The following is a 21,567-nucleotide window of genomic DNA, read 5'->3' on the forward strand; positions in this document are numbered from 1 at the left end:
ACAAGTAGGGAGCTAGGGGACGATGTTCATAAGAGTCATGCATGCAATTTGGACTTACGGTCGTGTATTACATTCCCACGATGAAAAAACCTCCCTTTTCTGAATATAAAAATTAATCATCTCGTTGCTTCAGAAAAAAAAAGTGGATTTCTTTTTCATGGAACATTATCTCAGACTCAAAAAAAACCAGCCTGTTGTTCTGAATAAATAAGATAACTCTTAAAAACCTGTTACTATAAAGCAATTTTGGAGGAGTGTTTATCAGGGTTCAGTCAGTAAGCAGCAGCAACCAAGGCTTCATGAGAGATTTGCAAATGCTCGTGGGACTTCGAGCTGCTTGCTGGATTTCCACTTTTTTTGTTTTTAAGTTTTTTTCTCTCTTTTTCGAAATAAATTAAATCGCTTTCTAAAAACTGTTTTTCTTTAAATCTACTTCTTTTTTCTGTATTATGACATAATCAACTGCATATATGGGGTCAAGTTTAAATGGCTGTGGATAAAAACTTAGATTTCAGGTTGGTTTCAGGCAGGTTAAGGTTTAAGTCAAGAGTTGGAGAATCTGTGTGTATGACTGAATATTAATGATGTTCCCTAGGAAGACAGAAACGTGTGTGTGTGTGTGTGTGTGTGTGTGAAACGAGACAGAGTAACCACAGTCATTCCTGTCAGGGTATCAGGTTCTCACTGAGTCATAATGTCAGACCACGAGCAGTCACAGTGAGCTTCGCTCTTCGTCTGTAACGTGCCGAGGGGGAAAGCGGGGCTGGCTCACATTTTCTTTGGCTGAGGTGAACATTAACAAAACAAATCAAACCAAACCTGTAATGACGCCGCCACTGAAAATATAAACGGCACTGCACACTTTGGGTGAAGAAGCCATTTCTCTCCAGACACAGTTCACCCGAGGGTCACAGTAGCGGAGACGAATTGTTCTCAGCTAAATCCAATCCCGCGCTGCTACAATAACTTCTTGACAGCAGGGAAAAGAGCCAGAATTATGCTCACGCTGTGCTAAAATGAGCTGTTTAGTTTTACCGTCTATAAGGGGGGGGGGGGGATCCCCTTTTATTAAATGCATCTTTAAAAAAACCTATACTTTCATTATTTGCTTTTTAAAAGGACAGTTGGTGTCTAGAATGAGAAGGAAAAACACCATGTTCTCAAGGGCAGTGACCTTGCTCAGCTTAAAAGATCTTTTCGGTGTTTGCTGCCTTGGTATGCTGTCTGGGTGTGTTTACAATGCAGCATGTTCAACATCACAAATCAGGGATTGCGTGGCTGTTGTCAGGGATTACCGGCCTGTCTGGGTTTTTCATTAAATTGCTGTATCGGAAAACAAAACCAAACAAACAAAACAACAACAAAAAAAGTCCCATCAGTCTTTTTGCGGAAAAGAACATCTCCCACATTAACACACAGATCCATATGGTTTTCTTTTATTCGATCTACGATATAATGCTGCACTTCCTCATGAATAAATAAATAGTCTGACAGACCCTTTGGTGACAGAGACACACGAGCCTTTGTGTTTTCTACATTGACCCGGAGGAGGAAAACATAAATCAAGAAAAAGCTTACGATCACATGGTGGAATTCACATACAGTAAATTTTTTTTTTGAAGCCGTAATGTGTTAAATATTTAAGCTCTTTATCCTATATAGGGCTGCAGCGTGATTTTGTTTGACACCGTGGAGAGACGAATCCTCTTACTTTCGTCTTTATGAGGTCAGCAGTGGAAACGGACAGAGTTCAGACAGATGGGGCCCGAGGGAATGAGGCAGGGAAAAAGAGATAAAAACGGGGAGGAGCATCAAAGCAGGCAAGGATGAAGGCTGGACAGGAATTGAGAGCAAGAAATATATATATATATATATATATATATATATACATATATATATATATATACACACACACACACACACACACACACACACACACACATACCTATATTATATACATATATAGCAGTATTGGCCCAGTTTTGCTCTAAACTCTCATTCAAACATGGTGGATGATGAGGGAAAAATGCATAAGATGTACGGGCTTGTCTAAATGTATCAGAAGTGACTTTTTCATAATGTTTACGTGTGTTTCAGTGTACACCATTTAAATTTCATCTGTGATATTGTAAAACAGCAGCATATCACATTGTCAAAACAAATCCATGATTGCGATTCCCTACTAAGGAATTTGTCAATTTCCAGAATAAACCGATATCAGCAGTATACATTCAACAAATCTGGGTCATTCCTGTATTTATAGTTCAGCAGTAGAGCAGTAGCGCGAGTGCAGGTGTGACGTTTGTACCACAAACATTTCTTGACTGGATTTTCACAAGAAATGAGAAAATTAACTTTGGTTTTATTTCAGCTGAAATGACTTTAACATCCTTTACGAACTCGAGGAAGAAGAAAGCGTATCACGGAAGCCTGATGCTACTGTGTAAAAGGCATTTTCCAATGACCTGGCCTGCATGAGATCTCCATCAAAGTAAACCGGTTTGTTAGGAAACATGAGGGCAGCATGCGGAGTGTTACAGTAAGACAGGAGTCCTTGCAGGATTCACCGGGTTCTGAAATGGAAATGGCAAAAACACCAAACAACTTTGTCACGTTGTCACCCCGGCGCCTGGTCAAACTGATACAAGCAACACTTAAACGAAGACACGTGGAGGATTCCGATCTGTAGTGCGATGTAGAGTTTTTGGAGGATTTAGCCACAGAAAAGTCTCAATAAAGCAGCTCCAACCTCCAGTTACGCACTCAGCTTACATCCAAGTGTCGCATATCTGGTGGAGAAAACACTCAAAATATACGAAAGCTGATGTTCTGGTCTGTAAGGTTGTAATTTGGCCGGTTTTCTCTTCAGATTTCTCATCAGTCACAGACAACTTGAGTCCCACTTGGTAGCATCTGCTACAAGAAACATCTCCTCCTCAAGTGTGATGGACTGCACCATCTTCCTGATAACCGTCTGGCCCGTTAACTCTGCTGCCCCCTGAACTTGCATGTGGCCACTTCTCCCTGTCCAGGCCACTGGTCCTCTGTAAAAAATGACTAGACGCCAAGGGCTGTCTGAAGTGAAGCTTTGATAAAAAGTGCCTTTTTTTCCACTCCGCTGCTCAGATCTGCAGGAACCAGTCTGCTCCAGACACTGCCCCCCCCCCCTCCCAACCACTGCCACCACCTCCCCACATCTTTTAGAAATGAAGCAGGCAGGCAGAAGGGCTCCTGCGAGTCTCTCCATCCTCAGGGCATGAACACAACCCTGACAACCATCTCCTCCCTGCGACAAGCAATCCCCCTTCGCAGGCCTGTCCAAAGAAAAAGTGTTGATGCTAACAAAATGCGTGACAGCCACTTATGTTAACAGTCCAAGCACACAGAAGAGCGGCGTCTCTCTGTTTGAGGCTTGGTTTTATTTTCAATCACCCCTCTTACAACATCTGAACTTTGCAGTTTTAGCAGGGAGGACAGATGACAGCGAGCCAGACAGTTCCTCTATGTCAGGGGTTTGAAGTCTTTGTCCTGCTGAGAGGGATGGCCATGCAGGCTGGGACGGTCTAAAAAGATGTGGGACGAAACGCTAGTTTGGAAAAGAAAAAAGGGGGGATGGAGGGATCTACAAAAAAAGAGGCACATCAATATCCTGTCATGGTTGCCTGGGTGAGCTACAGAGATGCTAGACAGTCAAGTTTACTTCCTGGCTTCACGCATTCCACAACAACAAGTCCAGCATACTTGAGAAGGAGGAAAAATCAGTTTACTACTCGACTGAGTAGACTAATCAGAGAGGGGAGTACCTGCTATTTTTTGTTTTTCGGAAGCTCCACAGGGGTTAGAACAGAGCCTCTTCAGTTTATGAATGACCCGAAGGAAAAAATAGAAAATAGTCCGTTAAGGAGCAAAACACAAACAGATTTGGGGACAGAAATTGGAAGGTTACAGGCAAGACTGAAGTGGAATTAATCACCTCTGCTTTGGTAAACACAGCTCAAGGAGGAGTAAATTGTTAAAAGTCGAAAGGCTTTTACAGATGGTCGGATACTCATCACCCTGATTTCATTGTAAAACTAATCACTCCAGACAGAGGATGCTTAAAGACGGCCTGCATGTTTATTCTGCAGCGCCATTCTTTATCATTTAATATGTTGGAGGCTCCATCTGACCCTGCTGGCACCAGGGAGTGAACAGTAAATTCTCTTTTAATGCAAATAAATTGTCAAAGAGAGCTAAACACACTGTCATCGCGGTGAGGAGCGCAATGGCAGCTTCCATAGACCATTCCACTTCAGCCCTTTTAATGCATGTTAAGAGGATGGAACTGGCAAATTAAAATCCATATCAATTACCTCTTATCTCCTGTGACTTGTAAGGACGGGCTGTGTTTTAAAAGGTGCTGCTATATTTCAGTCTGCTAACCAGGAAGCGCCTCATAATTCACACCTTGAAAAATATATGCATAGCTAGGTTGGGTGGTGATAGTAATGCAGGGGAATTTCTGTCCTTTGGGGCACAGCACCTGATGAGCAGCACACGTTGCAGTTGTACTTCACCATTAGCTAATAATAATCTCGGTGGATTCGTAAAAGTCAACAGATGTAGTCAATAAAACGTGCCTGTGCACTCAAACTTGACAAAAAAATAAAAAAAATCATCACTGCAGCAACTCCAAAACGAAGCGATTGGATTTTGCTGAAATTTGTTTTCAGCTTTGAAACTGATGCCGAATCAGATCCAGAAACACATTATTTCATGATATGTTTTTGATGGAAAGATATACTGATATGAAATTCTACAGCTGCACCGAGATCCTGCTCACCAGAGTGAGGAGCAAAGCTTTTGATTTACAACCTTCAGCTATGATCTTTGGACGTGACTTGAAGTAGAAGATTGGGGATCAGGATCAAGATCAGACCAGGAGCTCAAACATCCAGAGGAAGCTCTGAGTGAAGATGCTTCACCACAACTGTCTCACCAGTTCCCATACGAGAGGCGTTTCCAGACGGGACGGGCCTGGTTAGCAAACTCACATATAGTGTATTTAAGGTAGAAGAGCAGCCAGGTATTTTTCAATGAGTTACTCACGAAAACGGACGTAAAGAATGAATCTAACAACAGCTGATTCACCAAACATATGCTTGCTGTCAAAACTCCCCTCTGGCAGCCTTATTTAAAATGAAAAAGACTGAACATCATTTCTAAGAGATTACTTTTCCAATCCCTCACAAACACTCGGCAGACTTGTGTCTTCTTTTTGCCGGAGAGCTCCGTCACAGACTCAACGAGGTTGTGCATGTGTCTCTGCTATCATATCTAAGATAGCATATCACAATGAGTGGGCTGCAGGGCCTCCCTCATCCACAGCACAAACTACTGCTGTCGTTTTTGCTCCTCGCTGGCAGTGACAGAGAGGAGAATTCCAAGTTTGTTCTTTTTTTTTTTTCCTTCCCAGAGAATGTTGATTGTAGCACAGTGTCTTGTACTTACGCAATCCGTGGAGACTGAGCCCTCTAACTAAAACATCAGAGTAGAAAACACACATGTCGATTGTGTTTTTGATCAGCTCAGACAGATGGTGGGCCAGCTCGTAACTATCGCGCTTCAAAAAGGGCTGCTTTATTTTTCTTGGACTGTTTATTGTTTGGCTTATGGTTTCAGAATACAAAAATCAATCATGGATGTCGTCACATGGGCTCTTTAATTAAAAACTCTGCAGACTCTGAACTCTGGAGATGTATACCAATAGTCTGATGTTGAGTCGGTAGAAAATGTCAAATACATGTGCAAGACTGTAGATCATATAATTTTTTAATTAAATCCAGGTCATAATGTCTGACCCCTGGACTTAAGCCCACTTTCTAATAAACACAACTGTAAAAGGCACAAATGATTACCACAAAATTACCAGCCTCCGGAACAAGATTAGAAGAATAATTGGTCATTCTTGTGATTTACAGCAAATGGGGTGTCTGTGCTCAATAAGGAGAAACAATAGTTCTGGGCAATTTAGGAGACATCATCAGAGAGGAAAAAGATATTAAAAGAAAAAAGAAAAAAAAAGACTGGAAGTCAATTGACCCACACATATAACCAACCACGAGTTCTTTCAGTTCTCCATTCCAACCAATTACAATTGCAAGAAAAGCCACACACACACACACACACACACGCACACACACACACACATCAACATCACACAAAAGACAGTCCTTGTCCAATTCCTCCTGCCCTATCTTACCCTCGTCTTTCTCAGAACGATGCGTTTAAGCCATCGCAGAACGTCGGGGCAAAGTGCATATTTGAGAGAATAAAATGATGGGAAAAGAAACAGTAGGGAAGAAAAGTAAGTTCAACCCAGAGCTATCTGGCTCCCTTTGATCAGGAGGAACGGTGGATTAGAGAGGATTCTCCAGAAGTTTCCAGTTAATCCCCATAACATTCGAGGGTATAAAAACCACCAGTAAACGTTACAGCAAACTCACTCCCAAGGTCAGATTAGACTACATGCTCCATGCCAGGTTCTTCACTAAAGCAGACGTTTTTCATTCTCCCCTTTTAAATAAGTGACTTCACAGCATTGGGTCCGCAACTCTGGCCAGTACACATTTTACTTCACACCACGTAGGAAAAACACATTTATCTTTGACTATGGTTTCATTTCTTTTCCCTGTGATGGATGCTGCTGCACTCAACCAAGCAGGTCAACGTTCCCGCTGTGTTTTAGGTGAAGCGAGGGAAGAGAATCAGACAAAGAGTGACAAGAGAAACATTTCTCCAGGGGTGTTAACTATTGAAAACCGTGATGTTTTCTGCCAACAACAACCCTCCAGCTTCTTTTGAACTTTAAGTGCCACATTTCTCGAAAAAAAAAAAATCGGAGTGTATGTTGCGACCGTGTTTGTGCGAATGTGTACGTTTGTACTCTGAGGCATGAGTATTATGTCTGTGGGGGTGGACTGATGAGTTGGGCATTCAGGCTGTTTTTATGTCGTCAATCACCTTCACATACAGTAAATGATTTTTCAACAGGCTCAGGGGTGATGGATAATCAGAAGGAAAGGATGGACTGAGTACACCTCTTCAAGTTTTTCCAACGGACAGCGGAGGTGAAGAGAAGGTCCCTGCATCACTCCGCTCTTGTTGTGCTGCGCACGTTTTTCCATTTGGGCGCTTACGTTAAACGTTGAGCCTTAGGCCAAAAGCAATGATGGATTCCCCCTCCTGGCAGCTTCCCTTGTTTCAAAGGAGCACTCAGGATGAAAGACTGGGGTGGGGGGGGGATGTCTGGGGACAGAAGCCCCATGTTGAAGAAGAAGCTGCCAAATGGAGCCTCTGCAGCTCTTCATCAGGGCTGGTGGTCCTGGAGGGGGCGGCTGCTTCGGGCAATGCCAAAAAAACTGCAAGCCAGGCAACACATCTGTGCAGCTGGGTTCCCTCTGTGGCGTGAAGCATAGAAACCCCCCGGCAAGTACGGGCAAGTGAGTCAGGGACAGAGAGAGAAACACAGAGGAAAACAAGAGTGTTAGTCAGAGAAAGACAGAGGGAAGTGGGGGCTCCAGACACTGAAACCAAAACTCTCTCTCCTCCTCGGTGTCAACCTCACTGAGCCGAAAACAAAAGCAAATGTGAAGTCGCAAAAAGGATAGAGGGCAAATCTCTGTGGTACTTCTGCCTCAGCAATTACTCTTGGCCCTACACTGTTCATGTGCTTTGTCTCCATTATTTTCATTCAGGCATAATTAATGCCTACTGTTTATATTGTTGATCATGAATTAAGATGATTCACCTTCTGGCAGGCAGCCCTTTTTTCTCCAGCGTATTGTTGTTGAAGCTTCTCTGTCCCACCATTTGTTGGGTTTATATATTGATTAAATGAACAGCTTATTCAGTTCATCTCTGCCCAGCACTTTTGTCATTAAGTCCTCATCAGAAATCTTGTAGCAGAGCTGCTCACTCAAATATTAAACATAAAAGCTACACTTAAAGGTTTCCCCACACATTCTTTGGTCGCGGATGGAATTTTGATGTTGGAATTACTGGCAGACAAAGATTTTTTGGAAAGATATCGACTTCGTGCTTGCATTTTTCTTTTTTTCTTGATGAGGAGAGTGGAAAATCTCACATTGTGCAATTGCTAGCAAAGGTCCAAGCCAAATGTCCGGGACTTACTTAGAGCAACAAGGTTTTTAATCTTCAGGCAGCTGAAGCAAACAAGTCTGGTGAGACTCTGAGGCTTTAGATGTCGGCATGATGTCTGAATTAGTTGATGCCTATATGTCACGAGCTGGAAATGACTCTGACCTCATTTATATGGCCAGTTTTAAATAATTAGTCTGACATTTTATAGTAGCCGCACTTTCAGCCTGAGCACTGTGTTCTTACAATGTACTTTTATCAATAAGACTGACAGGGAGTGGGACACCAAACGACACTTCCAAAAAGCATCTTTGATGACTTAAGAAAAATGATGAGAGGTATGATTACAGGATTTTCTCCTCAGCAATAACAACCTTGCTTATGTGCGCGTGCCGGGCTTGTATAATGTGAAGTGTGACCTTATGTTTTATCACGGCAATCAAGACCCTTCCCAGTATTTCCATTAAAGAGTATCTGTCTCATTAGATTATGGAATGCAATCTGTGCCGGGTGAGATAAAGTAGTACCAGGTCACACACTCAATATCTCATCGTTACGTAACAATGGGAGTCTCTCTCTCTCTCTCTCTCTCCCTCTCCCTCTCCCCCCAGATAACAGGCAAAGTGACAGCGTTCTCATCAATTAACAATACAAATACACAAAAATGTACTGCTGCAGATCGGAATTGGGATTTGGAAAAGAGTTGCTGTAAATCAAACAGACCCAATCCAACAGAAAGCTGTCTTCCATTATTACTTTTTCCATCTCATTTATTCCACTTTGAATACTAATGGAGTCAGTTCGTAAAGCCATGCAGCGCTAATAATTTACAGTAAGGCGAAGTAAACAAGATACTGGCAGGGCCTTGGAGGTATTGCTCTGGGAACGTCGTGTGAACATGGATTTAAAAACATTTATGAGAACAATTTTTCTGACGGTGTCTGGTGCATGGAAAATAAGAACTGTAGCAGTATTTTACATCTCTCTCCATCTTCAGGAAGGAAATGTCATGCAAATGGGTGATTTCTTGTGTGCACCCCATGAACAATCCTACTCAAACACTGCCCTGCAAATCACTTAATGCGGTGGGGAAATGGGCATTTCTGCCTCGTCTTACAGCGCTTCAAAGATGGAGTGGGAGATTGTCCCTGTGTAATTCCACTTCTTGCTCTCTGCCAGTAAAACCCTCCCTCAAATATTTCAGCTATGATTTAGGGATTTTAAAAAAAAAATAAATAAAAAGGAAAAAAAAGCTTTTTACCCATTTGTGGTGAAATTATTTTTAGCTTTAGAAATCCATGAGAATGAGAAATAGAGAGACAGCGAGCGGGAGGGGGAGAGAAGCTCCTTGCAATGCCAGTGGATTATTGGCAGCTTGCAAAATCTCATCAGAAAGGATGGGGGAGAAACAGATCACTCTGTGTTACATGGAAGAATAAGAGCAGCAGCAGCGCATTGTGTAGTCGTGGTCGGCTCTACTGCCCTACACTTTTTCACATCCCTTCCCTCTCAGTGCCGGACCACTCCTGGGGAATTAACCCCTCAGTAATTATGCTGGTGAGGGTCACTGGATCCGTGGCATGTGTGGAAACACCAGTAGTGCTCTGGCTTCAGTGCTCCGCCTCAGGCGTCCTGCCTGCCTCCACACACACAGTGTCACATACAGCGAGAATACCCACACACCCCGGCTTGTTGCCCAGTCACCAGTCAGCCTGCTTAATAAGGATGGCAAATAGTCCCTGCAGCACTAAAGGCAGAGTAACAGAAGCCTTGATATTCTCTCTGTAGCTGGAGTTTAACTGTCTCCACGCGCAAGCAAAGGGCTGGAGGTTCACAGGGCTAAACGCACATGCTCCATTTGAATTAGAGCTGTACGCGCTGAGGTGACATGGCTTGTTTTCAGCCACCAGGGAGCTGGCCGGGCTATCTCCTGAACCAGCTCCGCTTTGACGTGCCATAGGTAACACGTTGGTCCAAACAATGAACGCAATGAGAGTAGGCAGGGCCAACAATTGCTTCAGGCAGCCAGAGTAAAATGCTGGCATCGCTTTTTAATTGCTGTTCTCAGTTACACTTGGTTGAGGTGGGGAGGAGTGGTCCTTTCTGTCCCACTCAAGCTGCCACGCACCATTTTTTTTTACCCACAAACTGTTTGGAGACCTCCATAGATTTATCTTGAGAATCAAACAGATGGAAAAATAACCCATTTTAACACCCGCCATGAAATGCCTTTCAATACACCGCCTGCCCATAGCAATTTTCCCTCCTACTTTGACTTAGGTGGCAAGATGAGCAAACAGACATTCAGGCACACACTCACCCCCCCGGGGCGTCATTATCTCAGACACAAGAGTTGCCTCCAAAAGTAATGGAGCCGGGGGTTTACCTGGCTCAAGGCAGCCACTGCTTTCGTTTATTGAAATGGAAGGAAAGGGAGCTCTGAACACAGTTTATATTAAAAAAAAAAAATGCTGCCAGAGGCTTTCCTGTGGGATTATAAGAACTGGCCAGGAGTCAGAATAAGTAGGGAGGGGTGAAAGGAACAGTCCTGCTGTAGCTGGTTCTTCCCAGGCTGGCTGGTTCTCTACTGTACTGGGCTGGGTTATACTGGGTTGGGTCAGGCTTTTGCTGCCAGTTCCCAGAACACAAGGACCCTTTTTTCTCCTGCCAATCACAACCAGATGTGCCCAGACTTGCTTTAAAAAATCTGATCCTTCACTCAGCTCTGAGCGAGTCATACAAGTACCAGAGGACACACACCAAACTTGGTCCAGCAGCACGGACTGAAATAAACACACACGCTGACAAGCATGCACACAAACACGGTCTGGCTGAGCAAATGTAATCACAGGGGCCCAAAAGGAATCCCAGAGCAAGAATGGGCTCCAATAACATGGTTTTCAACACCGGGGCGCTTGTCTCATTCTCCCATTCCCTCGGGATATGTAGTTTGAGGAGATTCAACCTGACATGACTGAGAGATTTACGAGGTGTAGATGGAAGCCCATTTTCCCACACATACCCGGTCCTATCAATGCGATGCCAAGGCCTATCAATTATAAAGCAGACAGGTTTCTGCACCCAGAATTTTTCAACAGGTTTCCTCTCGGCCCTCGAAGGCAGAAATGCAAAGTAACACTCGCGGCTGCTGAGGCGTTCGCGGTTCTGTGGGTGTATTTTAATATTTGAGTGGTTTTTGCTTCAAAAACAGTGTGAACACAAATTTATGCCCTCGAGCTACATAAAGCATGACAGTAATGATAAGAGCAGCAAAGATCATTTTACACGACAACTGTACTAGTGTTTAAATGAGTCGAGAGCTTGGAGGGGGTTTTGTTTTGTGTAAATAGACAGTTGGAGCTGATGTGCAATTAACTATTCATTAAATAAATCTGATTAGGGAATTATTCATCCATGCAGGTTGTGTGAATAAGTATCACGGAGTGCCCTAACCTCTTTTCTCCTTCCTCCCCCTTAGCTCCAGAGGATCTGGCCTCCCCTCTGTATCTTCTCTGCCATGAATCCACATCCAGCAACATTATCAGCGAGTACCATCTGTTCCCTGCAGCAAGTGTAAAATTGAGCTGCTTGAAAGTCGTCCGATATCGATTGCAGCCACATTAATTTCACAACGCGACATACAGTGTGTCACAATTTCAAATCACATCATGGAACCTGTGTGCGCATGGTCATGCCCCCGTGATGCCACTGCCGGCGGCCTGCATTGACTGTCAGGACAGAATCCATTCACCTCTCGTGTCGGCTGCACAAGTGAGGGGGGCAAGGGTGTGTATTTCGTGGTTTTCGTACAGAGTTGTACTCAAATCTGACACTGAAACATCTAAGAATATCTGCAGCACTGAGAAATATTTTTTAAAAATACTGTGCAATTCAAAAAAAAAAAAAACACACACACAAAATCTTCTAAATCTCTTCTGTCAGTCCATGGCGGCTACATGGTTGATTACACATCAAAATCAGGAAGCATTCAAGTTTTGTTGGTTTTTTTTAAATAATTCTTGCTGATGATTTTACAGATTCTCTCCCACTTGACAGGATCATCTGCCTTAATTTCCATCAAATTTCCCTTGGTTGTACTCACTTCAGTGTACTTGTGGATGATACTGACAGAGCAGCTCAAATTGTTAAACGCCTACAAAAGTATCAGGATGAAAATATTAGATAATCTGTTCCGACAAATTGGAACAAACCGATCATGTGGATTCATATTGCGTTCACATCAGAATTAACCTGAAGATACCATCTAAATTATCTCATCATCACTTGGTTAAAGGGGGTTGCACTAGATTAAATCCTGCGCAATTCATGTTCATCTGGCCTCGTCATCACTCTGTTCCAGAACAGTCAGAACTTGAAAAACAATCACAGTGCAACACTACAAATGAATTTAACACACTAGTGTCCTGCAAATCCTTGAAGATCTCACCCAGAAAAACTCAAGCTACAACAACCGCAATCTTTTTTTGAAGGTGCTACAGTGTAAATAAGACACATAACAAGATGGAATCGGATGTGTGGGTGATGGTTTAGGTGTTTTGTCCCACATTTGTCTGACTATAGACTACTGCACATAAACCAGGCATGTGGCACCAGTCTAACAAATAACACTGAGTTTTTATGACCCCCCCCCCCCCCAGAAATTGAGGCAAATGGGGTGCAGCCATGCCAAAGGTCATCCCGAGAGCCTGTGTCATAATTTGTTCCTTGCTTCCAAGCTAACTCCCTTGATTGGAACATTGCCTGGAACTGGAGGAATTCCAGAGTGTACTGCACTGACGGCCTCAACTGATCGATGTCATCGCCATACACACTGATGCACGCTAAGCTTGATTTCAAACCTCAACAGCACTTCACCAAATAATCACCATCTTGCACTGTCTCTCTCTCTCTCTTTTTTCCCCCGCATCTTGCCAATGCTGATTTATACTGGCAGAAACTCTGCTGTCTCTGCAAGTTGACTGAGGGGAGGTGTTCTGAAATTGTCATACTTCACGCAGTGATAAAAGTTTGATTAGTGCTTCACACAAACAACATCTACAACAGGAGAACACACGAAACGAAACAGAGATTCTTAAATACGTGTTGAGAAAAACATTAAACTCAGTTGCCGTCGTGGTATTATTTTATGTTTTCATAAATTGAAAGAAAGCGTGCAATGGAGGGAGTGATAATTGATTCTTGTTTATATGATCAACGTCAGATGGAAGCTGTTATCGCAGACTTGTCACAGTGAGGCGTTTAGGGAACCAATCTAAACACTGATGGTGTCATTATAACACAGCCATCACATTGAGATGCGAAGTAAAAAGTTAACAAAAAAAGTAGCTATTACAACTTTAAAGGGAACCTATTACCTTCAAATCCAGCTGTTTTTTTTTTTTAATATTCAGGGACTTCAATGGAGCTTCAACATTTGTATTTGTCACATATTGGTTCTATGCGAGACCTATCAGTTTGAGCACCCGTCCCTAAAAGCTTTTCTTCTGCGTGCTCAACTTCGGCAACTGTCGGTGGAAGACTTTCCTAAACCCCATTCCTTCATGACCAATAACCAAAAAAAAAGCTCCTATTGCAACGCATCGTTTTTGACAAAAACTTATAAGATCGGAGAACATTTTTGGGAGAGAGGACTGGGGTGGGTGGTGGATGGGTGTGTGCGTTCTTTGTGGGTGTGTTGTGCCTCATGACCTCAGCGTCAGCTTGTTGTGAAAGTAGAAAAAAATATGTTGGGAAGTGAGTGTTCAGCCTGAAGCCTGAGCCTTTAGCTCACAGGGATTAGACTTTTACATGCATTCACCTAATTACATGGTCATATGAACATCTGACATTGTCCCATTAAATGACAGGATATGAGGAAAGCACAACGGATCCCCTTTTTTAAATGCCATCACACAGAGCGTGGTTGGATAGCAAAAGTACATGGGACTGGAGCACTTTACAGCCAGATGCTGGGAGCACATTAAGACCTAATCTCTGGTTTACCACAGGGAGGCAGAGCGCAGAGATTGGCTGCAGCAGAGGTGGGAGGGCCAAGTTGAGTAGGAGTAAGCCAGAGAGGAGTGAGTGCCCTACAGGCTCCTCTTTAGTAGATGGTCCATTGTGGTTGACTGTACAGATCGATAGATCAGGTCAATAGATCATTAAGCAATCCCTGTGCTCCTGAAATAACACAGGGATCAGAGAGGAGATAAGAGCCTGGATCAATGCCGGACAGACGGGAGGATGGCGAGGTGGACATGAGGCTGGAAATGGGACGGAGGCTGTGAGCCCTGTCAGAATGCTAAGCTGATTGGGCTTTCCATGCGTCTCCCTGCAAATCTGATAAAAGGCTCATTTTGTCAAAAGCATTCAAATAAAAATCTTTTTAGACTCTGACATCAAGCCATGCACGTGATTCTGTCTTTTTCTTTATATTTGTGCTTCCGACAGAATAAAAAGGCAATTTCATTTGTAGTATTGGAAAGAACCGATATATTAAAGAGAGATGAGGTGGGTTAAGTTATCACTCCTCCCTCGTCATAAAAGTCATTGTCCCAGCCGGCAGTTTTAGCTGCTGGCAAATTATTAACTACTGAATTATTAACACAGGCACTTACCGGCTACTTTCATGTCTCAATGTCTGAATGTCAATTAGGATTTTGAAATATATGAAAGATCTTGGTCTCTGCAACAGTGTCAAAGACATTTGGCTCATTACAGATAAAATCAGAATTTCACCTGAAACATGATATGGACGTGCTGAAAGCCCTTATACCCAACAATATAAATCATGTACTTACAGCCCTCTCTCGCAATGGAGACAGCGTTCTTGCAAAGACATACTGATGTTGAAGTATATTTTACAACCGTGAGAAGAAGTACAAACAACACTCCCATCACCTCTGCAGGTTCGGATGGGAAGCAGAAAAGGACCAGAATTCCCTGCATGGCTAGAAACCAGGAAAGTGAAACAACCGGATAGTTTTTTTTTTTCTGTAATTCGGCTGAGCTAAACGTTTTAAGCATTTGCTCATGTGAGCATGGACGGATGGAGTTTTGGCCCACCTCAGCGTTTGAGGTGTTTTTATGGAAATGGTGGGCTGAGATCGAAGTGTTTTTAGGCGGGCGAATGTGGAAAGCACAGCTGGATGTAAATCACATAATCCGTCTCTGCTAGGGTGAGGAATGCATGCATTGATTGCCTCTTTAAATTCACTAATACAGATCATTCTGTCTGGCTAACTTATTAACGTCAGCAGTTATCACTCCAAACGATTTAATAACATACATCAATCCGCAAGCCTCAAGGCCAAAGTACAGCCATGTGGCTGTAAAGGACAGCTTCCATCAGATAAGGGTGTCATTATACAAAACACAACATTGTACTGACTAATGCCATCATAAAGCGATAATCTTTGCACCATTAGTGCCTGTGTTGATGCTTTCCTGTACAGCAAATATCATTTTAAGCCCTTTCTTCTGATTGAGACCCATTTATAATCACAGAGGTTCATTTCAAAAGGTCAACAACTGGTGTTTACCAAGTTCTCTCATGAAAAGGGCGAAAAAATTGATTTACGATCGCAAAAGCATCAAATTCCTTTTGAATTGTTTTTGTACTTCATATATCAACAGGGAAGGAAGAGGAGCTCCACATCTTTGATCACACTCATTATCCCCTGTAAGCAGGATTAATATGAAAACACACAGAGAAAGGGTAGAGCCTAGGGACCAGTGCTTCCTGCCCCCCTACCTGATGCTGCCGTAAGCTCTTCCTGTCTAAGTGTTGGGGGCCAGGGCCTACCCGATGGGGACCTGACAAAAGTAGAGGAGGGGGCTGGGAGAGAGAGAGTGTAGGAAAGCCAGACGCTCCGCCCTCAAGAGGAACAGCATGCCAGCCCCGGTGGACATCTGTTTTCACAGGTGTGCTCACACAATGTGATTAAGATTGGCGCTGAACACACCCGCGAGCCATGCTGCAATGGTGCGCCAACACTGTGGATGCCGGGGCACCAGTAAGTGTGAGACGTGGTGAACAGTTGTCTTATTTTGGAGCAGATGGAATTGATGAGAATTTGAGTAGAAGATGACAAAGCCAGTGGAGGAGAAAAGGAAGGGATGGATGGACGCAGGAAGGTGGTTATGTTAGAAGAAGGTTCATATAGTAACCAAGTATTTAAAGAAAGATCATTTGGCCATCTTGTACTCTTTTAGCTATGAAGTGACAGGCGGAGGTGACATGAAAGGATTGGAGTGCGCCACACGGTTATATTCACCATCAGTGCATGTTGAAATTTGCAAAAATGTTCGCAGCGAGAAGACTGGAAGGTCTGAAACCACTCATCTCCAGAAAAGTATTTGAGATATAGGTGGGCAGTGGCTTTGGCAGAACCGACACAGCTGGTACCCGATGCAACAACACACCTGCTTCCATGGCAACCACAGGAGGGATTGCTTTTCCTTACACAAGCAGGCCACTTCATGCTTTAATGTAAAGCGACAACTTGCCGGAATTAATTTGCGTGTTGTCAAAAAAAAAAAAAAAGTCCCACTCCAAACAGATTTAATTCAGAAAAATGGAGAAAAAAAGCAATTTTCGTTATTTATGTTGGCTCCCCTATCCACCCCTACACCGCTGCCGCCGCCCCATAATTCTCCAGTGGTTTTTGAGAACTTTCAGCCATTTCAAGTTATCTCACTCCTGGAGTAGTACAAGGCAGCGACAAGAAAATCTTTAACGAACGAGAAAGCAATTCCATTTCACAGCAGTGAGGAACCGCGGAGGAGGGGCAGGAGAGTCGTTTACCAGCTTCTAAAGAGAAATGGAAGCCTCGGATAAAAGCTGCTCACTCTGAGATACCCCCCCACCCCCACCACCCCAAAAAAGCAGACAGACTTAACACCAAATCATCCCGCTGTACGACTCAGAAGCTTACCTAGCGCTGACAAGTGACAGGAAGAGTGCTATACTCTATGTAGCCTATTAGCATTTGTGAATATCACTTTACTTGTGCGCCCCCAACCTTCCTAAACCCCGGTCTGTGACTAACGCAGCAACACTTTCGCAGCAGACGTGATTTAGCAAACAAGGAATAAATAAACCCTAAAGCATACTTTGGGGTGTCAACGGCTTTGCGTGCTCCTTTTTAATCACAAATTAGTAGTATTACAATGCTGCTATGTAAAACCTGTTGCTTATGCACACACAGAAGGGAAATATTTGATCAGTGTACAAATGGGAATGATAGATGCAGACATATACGAGGCAGTACTCAGAGTTAATGTTGCTTGCTGTGATATCAAGCTGCTGGAAACAAACATATTCCATTAGCAAGTCTGGGAAATATTACCAACCCAACTCACGCAGCCAATCACTATTCCTGATTCCATTAGCCATCAAATCGAATGCGCCCCCCTCCCTGCTCATACACTTCCACCCCTCCCATCAATGAAGCAATGGTAGGCATCGCTCTCACAGCTCTGACCAGCTCCAATCTGCTCGCGCTTCCCATCTCCTGGTGAGCATAACTCAGCGAGGGGTACGACTCCTCTCACACGAAAAAGCGAGATGTGAGAAATGTATATATTTGTAAGTGCTAATACTAAGCGGCGCAGAATGTTGGGCCAGCACCAGACAGATGGTTCTGAACGAGGCAGAAGATCAGAGAAATGCTCCCTCCCACCCTCGCTGTCCCTTTTTACTGAGAACTGTCACAGCTCTGCGTGGCAGCGAGGAGTTTTCAGTGTGCAAAAGCAGCTCTAATTCCCCCAATGGTGGAATCAGCTCACTTTAACAAGGGTATCAAAGTAGTTCATCAATGAAGGGATATTTAAAACTCCAGCTCTCAAAGGCCTACATAACCATGGGTGGAATACTCCTGGGAGGTTGCAGAAGGACAAACAGAGACACATCACAGACAAAATGGTATGTAAACAATACAAGGCAACAAGTACGTACTGAAAAGGCGGCTAAGAAGGAGCGCAGTAAAGTCCTTTTGTAGCCGAGTGCCTAATGACATGGAAATTCCTGTATCTATCTAGTTTAAAGGCACAATTAGCCTTGCCCAGCGTGTCCTTCATTAAACACTGCCAGTGCAGATTAATTGATATAATCAAAGGCCAAACGAGCTTAGATTAAAAAGCCAGAATTCTTTAGTGAAAAAGTTACAAAGCATAAACAGAGGAGAGATGACAGACTCGCTGATCCTTGTGTGGGAGCCTGAGGAGGAGGGGTTGTTTCATTTTCACTCTGGGAGGGGATTTCTAGCCGTGATTTGGCATACATCTGTTTTACACTTGGCTTTCTATGACACTTCATAGGAGGCCAGGGTCAAACAAAGTGCAGGAGAGCTGAACAGCATGCACACACCAGGGGAGGCTTCTCCAACTAAAACACAAACAGGCAACTGATTTCCCTTTCAAGCACACACCGTGTGGGCTACGTCAGTCATGCTTTCAAGTGCTCGTGCTCTTCTGACCTTTATTGGACCACTGAAGAAGGCAAAAAAAAAAAAAAAACCCAGCCAGACCCAAAGAGAAGCTGGGTGTCTGTTTTGCTCTTAACACACTGCTCACAGATTGCAGAGCTGGCATGGCGCTAAGGACACAGACTGTCCGCCGACCCGGTTGCTCTCAGACCTGCCTGACCTTGGCACCACTGTGCCAATGTGGGTTTGCCTAAATAAAAAAAAAAAAAATTAAAAAATACTCTCCCTCATACAAGGCTGAAAAACAGAAGCGAGCTCAAGACACAAAGTTCATTACTAGATAAACAGCAGGAGGTGGGGGGAGAGAAAGATGGGAATAAATGAGGAAATGACAACGGACGGAAGATATGGGAAGAGGTTGGCAGCCGTCCATGAATAAGACAGCTGGCAGCGACATCCTTCACAAACCTAGCGACGCAATCGGCATGATGGAAGCAACCTCCAGAGATGTGGTGAGAGGAGGCGAGGAGAGATGTGGAGGTTTGGAGGAGGGGGAGCTGTGGTGTTAGATAATGTGGTTTTAGTCTCTAGGCTCCCGCGCTAATTAACGCAGTTCCACACACAAGGCCCCCTGCCTACCTTGCACCCTGGCCTCGGTCTTCAGCGCTGACACAGAGGGGCTGAGAGTGCACGAGTCAGAGGAGGGAATGAGGGAGCATGAGGGATGAAAAGGGATGAAAGGTGAAGAAGCGAGGTCTGGTGGCCTTGTCTGAGGGTTAGTCTGCTTCCCGGCTCCACTGGTGGAGAGAAAAACGGGGGATGAAGACGAATGAGTCGGGAGCACAGGGATGCTGATCTACAGCCGAGTCGCTCACTGGCCATCTCACTCTGATGCTCACCTCATCCGGTGGGAGCAAGTGAGAGAGAGATAGAAGACACAAGGCTAATGAGCCAGCACCAGTCCAGTCACAACACCACAGACACAAATCCTGGTTCTGTACCATTAGCTCCAGACTGTCATAAATCAGACAAAGCCAGTCAGCATGACGGAGGGAGAAGGCCAAACAGAGAAGTCAAAAAGCCACAGCGGCTATCAGACAGCAAGGTAGGGCACAGACAGCAGCGTCTGAACAGAGGCAGCATTTATATCACAACAGACAGGCTGCAAATACACAATGAAAAAGCTGCAAAGGATATCGGATATCAAATCTCAATGCTATAGACCTACAGTGTCCATGGTATTTATTTCAACACTGAAAATTGTCTTTTTTATACTTTTTTGGCTGTTATTTGATAGTAGCTTAAAGGAGAGCGACACAACAAAAATCAGAAGCAAGGACATTGGAGTTTGTGTTGTAAACAGCACTATATTCTAGTTAGTGAGACGCTGTTTGTGATGAGACTACAAAACATGCACAAGTTCTCTTGCGCTGTTAAATAAATATTTTGTATACTTAGATGTCAGTACCAACTCTAAAATAATATATTATTGTTCAGCAATTTTTAAAATAATGTAGTTTACTGAAGGATGGAGTAAAAACCATGCATTTAAAAAAAAAAAAAGGTTCGAAACAGATTCAGATCGTAGCCTCAAGTCTTTTGCATCTCATAAAAGCCTACATTAACATACACGTGATCCAGATTGCCTGGGTTCTAGTAGACAAGACATCTAGTCATTAGGATTTTGTCACTGTAAATTGTAATGCTCGATTAGAACACGTGGGTTCGCGTTTCCATTTGGTGGTGCCATTACTGGAGCAAAAGCTTCATTAGCATTACTGCATGTAATAACCTCAACAAGGGATTTCCTAACCTAGATTTAAACCGCACCCAACCCAGGCACGCTGCTTTGGCATGCGTGCTACTGGCAGATAAACAACACATCTGCCTCCCTGCTCAGGAAGTTGTACATGTATATTGTATGAACCACTAGGGAGAGGACAGTTGTTATTTGTCTGGAAGTGTATGTATAGAGTGTGAGCAAAAATCTTAGTGTAGGGTGGGAGACTCCAGATTGCCACAAACTGGCAGCAGCGCAACTCCTTGGTCTTGCTGCTGGTTCTGGGGAAAAAGGTGCCAATCTAACCTCAAACATAAGTATGCCAAAGGGGGCTGAACACCTCTTCACTGCCATCCAATTAATTTCATCTGCCACACATTTCGACATGCTAGGAGCATGAGGAGCGGAGGTCTGAAGGGGGTTGGAGGTGAGTGGCGAGGCATGAGGGAATAACTGAGAAAGAGCAAGTGGAAGAATGGGCCAAGGTTGGGGAATCTAAGAATTCCCCATATCTAGCATATGACTTTCTGCACAGGGAGAGGAAAATGCAATTACACGTGCCCTCTCAGCCTTTTCAGGCAAGTGTGGTGTGTAAAAGTGTGGGGGTAGTGGTGGGGTTTGTGCCCCGTGGCAGCCAGCACTCCTATACTCTATGCTAATAGATGCTTGTTCTGCATTCTAACAGGCATTTGGTGGCACAGCTCAGAGTGGGGAGCAGCTGAGGTTGAGTGCAGAGCATCAGCAATGTAAGAGGGAGGGCGGGTCTGTCGCCTCATGTCTCCGGAGATAGTGGGCATAATGAAAAACTCTGTCGGGACTTCAAAGCAAACGGCTGGTCATTTCCTGTGGTGATGGCTGATAGGGGGGGCCTACATGTTCAGGCAACAAGCACGCACACACTTAGTCACACATTCCTGCCAGAAAAACGCTGGCCACCGAACGCCATTTCCTTTGATGGTATAGCAAAGCCAAGAAGAAAAAGAAACAAGTCTTTGGATGTGGAGTAGATTTCAAAAGCTCTTGTGTGTTGCTGGTGTAACCGTCTAAGTCATGGCCCCCGGGGTCAACACTTATGCAATGTGACTGTAAAGCCAGAAAGTTGCTGCTCATATTGACTATTTTAACAGTTTTCGATTTTCAAGTCGGCGACACGCAACAGTGGAATGACCCAGACAGAACAGGACAAAGAGCAATCAAACACTCTCTTATTTAGCTATTCCA

General features: G+C 43.9%; 1 protein-coding gene across 2 annotated transcripts in view; it reads right to left on the bottom strand.

The window, feature by feature from the left end:
• plxnb2b (plexin b2b) overlaps positions 1-21,567 on the bottom strand; it is a 124,180-nt gene that overhangs the window by 67,926 nt on the left and 34,687 nt on the right. The gene's annotated exons all lie outside the window — the stretch shown is intronic.

This window comes from Aulostomus chinensis, chromosome 7 (assembly GCF_037954235.1).
Source record: "Aulostomus chinensis isolate RoL2024-O1b breed Wild chromosome 7, RoL_Achi_v1.0, whole genome shotgun sequence".
Classification (NCBI taxonomy): Eukaryota; Metazoa; Chordata; class Actinopteri; order Syngnathiformes; family Aulostomidae; genus Aulostomus; species Aulostomus chinensis.